We start from the raw sequence: 7,148 nt of genomic DNA on the forward strand, positions 1-7,148 counted from the left end.
AATACCTTATTTACATATTCAGACCCTTTGCTTTGAGACTCAAAATTGAGCTCAGGTGCATCCTGTTTCCATTGATCATCCTTGAGATGTTTCTAAAACTTGATTGAAGTCCACCTGTGGTAAATTCAATTGCACACTGGCAAGAGTGTGCAAAGCTGTCATCAAGGAAAAGGGTGGCTACTTTGAAGAATCTCAAATGTAAAATATATTTTGATTTATCACTTTTTGGGTTACTACATGATTCCATATGTGTTGTTTCGTAGTTTGTTGTCTTCTCTATTTTTCTACAATATAGTAAAAAATAAAGAAAAACCCTGGAATTCGTATGTGTGTCCAGACTTTTGATTGCTACTGTATATATTTTATCCAGTCAGATAAACACTTCAAACAGCCTACCCGACTGCTCGGAGGCCTCCGCATGGTCCTAAAGCACACCCTTGCCTATTTTTGTATCACATTCCAATGATAAAACTGAGGGGGACAAAAATGCTATTTCAGAATGTGGGGGGAGATATGTCCCCCCGTCCCCAATGAAAGTTGCGCCCCTGCCCAGAATAACCTACTGTTGGCAAATCCAAAGTTCTCTAATAATACTAGTCCTGTGTGAATCAACATCCCTGTGTTTTGTGAGAAATGGCTCAGTTTGACAGTTATTGCTCATGGTGAAATAAAATCTACAGTGAAATAAAACAATAACTAACGGAAACAGCAGAAGACAAGGCATATTGACATTAGAGAGAGGCATGTGTAGCCGAGTGATCATAGGGTCCAATGAGCAGCAATAGGTGAGTCAGGGAGCCGTTCGGTAGGCGTTACTATGCTAGGCGAGCGGAAAGCACGGCGTTCAGAATGCTAGTGGGCCGGGGATATCAGATGGCCCTTCGGCAACATCGCAACGGAAAAGTCTGTTGAAACCACATCGGACGATTACGTCGGCAGACCAGTCGTGATGGATCGGTGGGGCTCCGTGTCGGCAATAAAGGGTCCAAGCCAATTGGCAAAAGAGGTATTGTAGCCCACAAATTAGTTAGCAGGTATACCTCTTCGGCTAGCCGGGAGATGGGCCTTGCTCGAGGTTAGCTCAAGGCTAACTGGTGCTTGCTTCGGGACAGAGGCGTTAGCCAGCAGTAGCAACTGGGTTGCAGCTAGCTAGCTGCGATGATCTGGTGTAATGGTCCAGAGTTTGCGCCAGGAATCCAGTGATGTGGTGGAGAAAAGCAGTCCGATATGCTCTGGGTTGATATCGTGCTGACTGGCAGTTATTGACCGAGCTAAAGCTGGCTGGTGTCCGTGCTAAATGTGAAGACCGCTAGCCGTGGCTAACAGTGACTAGTAGCTAGTTAGCTGGCTAGTTCCTGATGGAGGTTCCAGTTATAACGTATAAAAATAGCAGATTTGTACCACATTGGGTGAGGCGGGTTGCAGGAAAGTATATTTAGATCATAGTTGGAAAGTGAGATAAAAAATATATATGAAAAAAACGACGAAACCGACTATTTACATGGGACAAGACAAACACATGTCTGACTGCTACGCCATCTTGGATTAGTCAGTAGACTTGATTCACGATGATGACTGCTAGCTAAGATTGTGAAAGTAAGATGTTGACATGATCAGTCCAATCAAAGCTACTGTACAAATAACGTGATTGACATTTCTGTGGCCAATGACCTTGAGCCTTCTTGGAAGGGTACTTGTAATATAACTCTGGTAGGACCCAAATCGCAGACATTTTGGATGTCTACCCTTACATAAGGACTGAAGCTAGGCGATTGCGCAATGTCCCCATGAGTGACAGAATACTGAGCCAATCATGGTGCAATGCTCCTATTTTCTGGTGGCCCGCCCCACCACCACAGAAAGCACTGAGCTTGGCTGAAACACCTGCATTTTGGAGCTGCCTCACTCAAGAAAACAAAAAAGAGACCATGGTTGTATGTGGCTTTATTAACTCAGTTATATATCTTTTTTTTTTTACATTGTTTGCAAACTGATATGTGACACGTATTAATGCCAAAATAACATGCAAGCCCCCCCCACCAAAAAAATATACTGCTCGAAAAAATAAAGGAAACACTTAAACAACACAATGTAACTCCAAGTCAATCACACTTCTGTGAAATCAAACTGTCCACTTAGGAAGCAACACTGATTGACAATACATTTCACATGCTGTTGTGCAAATGGAATAGACAACAGGTGGAAATTATAGGCAATAAGCAAGACACTCCCAATAAAGGAGTGGTTCTGCAGGTGGAGACCACAGACCACTTCTCAGTTCCTATGCTTCCTGGCTGATGTTTTGGTCACTTTTGAATGCTGGCGGTGCTTTCACTCTAGTGGTAGCATGAGACGGAGTCTACAACCCACACAAGTGGCTCAGGTAGTGCAGCTCATCCAGGAGGGCACATCAATGCGAGCTGTGGCAAGAAGGTTTGCTGTGTCTGTCAGCGTAGTGTCCAGAGCATGGAGGCGCTACCAGGAGACAGGCCAGTACATCAGGAGATGTGGAGGAGGCCGTAGGAGGGCAACAATCCAGCAGCAGGACCGCTACCTCCGCCTTTGTGCAAGGAGGAGCAGGAGGAGCACTGCCAGAGCCCTGCAAAATGACCTCCAGCAGACCACAAATGTGCATGTGTCTGCTCAAACGGTCAGAAACAGACTCCATGAGGGTGGTATGAGGGCCCGACGTCCACAGGTGGGGGTTGTGCTTACAGCCCAACACTGTGCAGGATGTTTGGCATTTGCCAGAGAACACCAAGATTGGCAAATTCGCCACTGGCACACTGTGCTCTTCACAGATGAAAGCAGGTTCACACTGAGCACGTGACAGACGTGACAGAGTCTGGAGATGCCGTGGAGAACGTTCTGCTGCCTGCAACATCCTCCAGCATGACCGGTTTGGTGGTGGGTCAGTCATGGTGTGGGGTGGCATTTCTTTGGGGGGCCGCACAGCCCTCCATGTGCTCGCCAGAGGTAGCCTGACTGCCATTAGGTACCGAGATGAGATCCTCAGACCCCTTGTGAGACCATATGCTGGTGCGGTTGGCCCTGGGTTCCTCCTAATGCAAGACAATGCTAGACCTCATGTGGCTGGAGTGTGTCAGCAGTTCCTGCAAGAGGAAGGCATTGATGCTATGGACTGGCCCGCCCATTCCCCAGACCTGAATCCAATTGAGCACATCTGGGACATCATGTCTCGCTCCATCCACCAATGCCACGTTGCACCACAGACTGTCCAGGAGTTGGCGGATGCTTTAGTCCAGGTCTGGGAGGAGATCCTTCAGGAGACCATCCGCCACCTCATCAGGAGCATACCCAGGCGTTGTCGGGAGGTCATACAGGCATGTGGAGGCCACACACACTACTGAGCCTCATTTTGACTTGTTTTAAGGACATTACATCAAAGTTGGATCAGCCTGTAGTGTGGTTTTCCACTTTAATTTTGAGTGTGACTCCAAATCCAGACCTCCATGGGTTGATAAATTGGATTTCCATTGATTATTTTTGTGTGATTTTGTAAAGAAAAAAGTATTTAATTAGGGCTAGGGGGCAGTATTTACACGGCCGGATAAAAAACGTACCCGATTTAATCTGGTTACTACTCCTGCCCAGTAACTAGAATATGCATATAATTATTGGCTTTGGATAGGAAACACCCTAAAGTTTCTAAAACTGTTTGAATGGTGTCTGTGAGTATAACAGAACTCATATGGCAGGCAAAATCCTAAGAAGGTTTCATGCAGGAAGTGGCCTGTTGACAAGGAGTCGTTCTTCTTGTCTCTGTTTATTGAAGAGTGGGGATCTTAGCTGTAACGTGACACTTCCTACGGCTTCCATAGGCTCTCAGAGCCCGGGAAAAAGCTGAACGATGACGAGGCAGCCCCAGGCTGAAACACATAATCACCTTTGCCAAGTGGCCGATAAGAGGACAAAGGAATTAGGCGCGTGCCCGCGTCGACCCCGTGCTGTATTTTCTTTCGGCTGTTTACCTAATTGCAGATTCCCGGTCGGAATATTGTCGCTTTTTTACGAGAAAAATGGCATAAAAATTGATTTTAAACAGCGGTTGACATGCTTCGAAGTACGGTAATGAAATATTTAGAAATCTTTTGTCACGAAATGCGCCGTGCGCGTGACCCTTATTTACCATTGGGATAGTGTCTTGAACGCACTAACAAAACGTCGCTGTTGGAACATAAGTATGGATTATTTTGGACCAAACCTACATTTGTTATTGAAGTAGAAGTCCTGGGAGTGCATTCTGACAAAGAACAGGAAAGGTAATCAAACTTTTCTAATAGTAAATCTGAGTTTGGTGAAGGCTAAACTTGGTGGGTGTCTAAATAGCTAGCCCTGTGATGCCGGGCTATCTACTTAGAATATTGCAAAATGTGCTTTCACCGAAAAGCTATTTTAAAATCGGACATATCGAGTGCATAGAGGAATTCTGTATCTATAATTCTTAAAATTATTGTTATGCTTTTTGTTAACGTTTATCGAGAGTAATTTAATAAATTGTTAGTAAATTCATCTGAAGTTTGCGGGGGGTATGCTAGTTCTGAACGTCACATGCTAATGTAAAAAGCTGGGTTTTGATATAAATATGAACTTGATTGAACAAAACATGCATGTATTGTATAACATAATGTCCTAGGTGTGTCATCTGATGAAGATCATCAAAGGTTAGTGCTGCATTTAGCTGTCTTCTGGGTTTTTGTGACATTATATGCTAGCTTGAAAAATGGGTGTCTGATTATTTCTGGCTGGGTACTCTGCTGACATAATCTAATGTTTTGCTTTCGTTGTAAAGCCTTTTTGAAATCGGACAGTGTGGTTAGATTAACGAGAGTCTTGTCTTTAAATAGCTGTAAAATAGTCATGTGTTTGAGAAATTGAAGTAATAGCATTTCTAAGGTATTTGAAAATCGCGCCACAGGATTCAACTGGCTGTTACGTAGGTGGGACGATTTGGTGCCACCTGCCCTAGAGAGGTTAATAAGATTATTTATTTCATTCCGATCTAGGATGTGTTGTTTAAGTGTTCCCTTTATTTTTTTGAGCAGTGTATATATATTATTATTTTTTTGTATCTATTTTTTTTGTTGCTAAAAATGTGGATCTCAAAACGGGTGGGGCTCTGCCTGCCCTTAGTATCTCTATTCCACTGCTCCTGCCATCTCTGCACTACCACTGTCCATATCAGGCTTTTTCAATCTGGCTTGCTCATTGACACTACAACATCAACAACCCCACTATTAAGTGCTTGTTTAGCCAGTACATCAACTGCCTCATTCCCCTCCACACCTAAATGGGCTGGGACCCAGATAAAGCTTGTCTGTATACCCATCTGTCTAACCCTGCAATGGGACTGCAGACTAAACACTGCACTTGAATCAGAGCAAATAACTACAATGCCTGGCTTGACTTCCTCCACCCACTGCAAGGCTAACAGTATGGCCATCCGCTCCGACGTATATACAGCAAGATGATCCGTAAAACATTTCTTGACTGCCACCCCACATTCCTGCACTGCAAATGCTGACCCAGTATGTCCTGTCCTTGGATCTTTTGAACCATCTGTGCAAATGGCCACAGAATCCTGATATACAGTATCCAGATGTCTATTAAACAAATCAGATGGATCAACACCCTCCCTATCTTTCCATAATCTCCCCAACACTGCTAGACTACTGGAGGCGAGAGCAGCCATGGTGGATTCACAGGAATAGCTACCGTTGGACTAAACTCCCTTCCATACAGTCCCATCGCCCTCATCTGGGTATTACTCACCCACCTAAAGCTCGTGTTCTGTCCTCGCTCATATTCCCAGCATGCCTGTAAAATCCCTTTCACAGGATGAGACACCCCATGTCACTGTAGGTTAACCCAATAATTAATTGCCAGTTCTACTCCTCCAGGCTATCTCAGGTTACAAACACCAACTCATTCTATGGAATACAGTCACGCTCACACAGATGATAGAGTACTCATCAAAGCTATTCGAAGAATAAAGAGTATTATAACATAATACTGCCATAGTCTATTACAGATCGGATCAATGCAACCAACATACATGGCCCTCGATGAGGAACGCCCAGCTCCACACTCATTCCCCATAAGACAGTTTATCCTATTTAGCACCTTACACTTCCCCACCACTCTCTCAATGTGTTTTGCCCAGGTCAGCCTAATGTCAAGTACACCACGAGGAACCTGAGGGCCCCCACCCTCTCCAAGTTTCTCCCATATAATTTAAATCGTACATCATCTCCCACCTTCCTCCTGGTAAAGAACACTGTCAGAGTTTTCTCTACAGAGAACCTGAATCCCCACATTAATGCCTACCGTTCTACCACATCAATTGCTTCCTGTACTTTCCTGACTACAGTATGTATGGCACATTTCTTCCCCTCTTCCATGACCCCTTCATCTGCAAGTAACGACCTCCCAATATCCGTCCGTACCTGAGAGTAAACCTCATTGATCATGATTGAGAACAACCGAGGACTAATCACGCTGCGGTGTACCGTTATCCACTAGGTAGCTGCCTGACAGAGACTTCCCCACCCTCACCTGGATAGACCTTCCAAACAGGAAGTCCTTTATCCAGTTGTACGTTGCTCCTGGGTCCATAGTTCCCCTCCCCTTCCTGAACCCACTCTGATTTTATTTATTATTTATACATTTTTTATTTAACCTTTATTTAACTAGGCAAGTCAGTTAACAAATTCTTATTTACAATGACGGCCTTCCCCGGCCAAACCCAGATGACGCTGGGCCAATTGTGCAATCTTACATGCATGTGATGTTAAAGCTATTGGCCAATAGCTTGCTGGCCTCTTTGGGTCGTTCTCTGGCTTCCAGATTGGTACCACTACTGCCTTCTTCCAGTTGCCTGGTAGTTTCCCTTCCTCCCACACTCTGTTGTACAACACCAGTACCTTATCCAGTGCCTCATTACTAAGATGGGCCAACATAACATAGCACACCTCATCTTTCTCAGGTTAAGTTAACCCAGCCTTACCTATTACCCTCTTCATCTCTCCCATGGTAAATGGTGCATTCAACGCGTAATTTACATCCTCCCTCCTATCCAGCACTCCAGGGTTCTCCCTCCTCGTTCTCTCTCTGCCCCTCTGACAAAT

This window comes from Salmo trutta, chromosome 26, assembly GCF_901001165.1.
Source record: "Salmo trutta chromosome 26, fSalTru1.1, whole genome shotgun sequence".
Lineage (NCBI taxonomy): Eukaryota > Metazoa > Chordata > Actinopteri > Salmoniformes > Salmonidae > Salmo > Salmo trutta.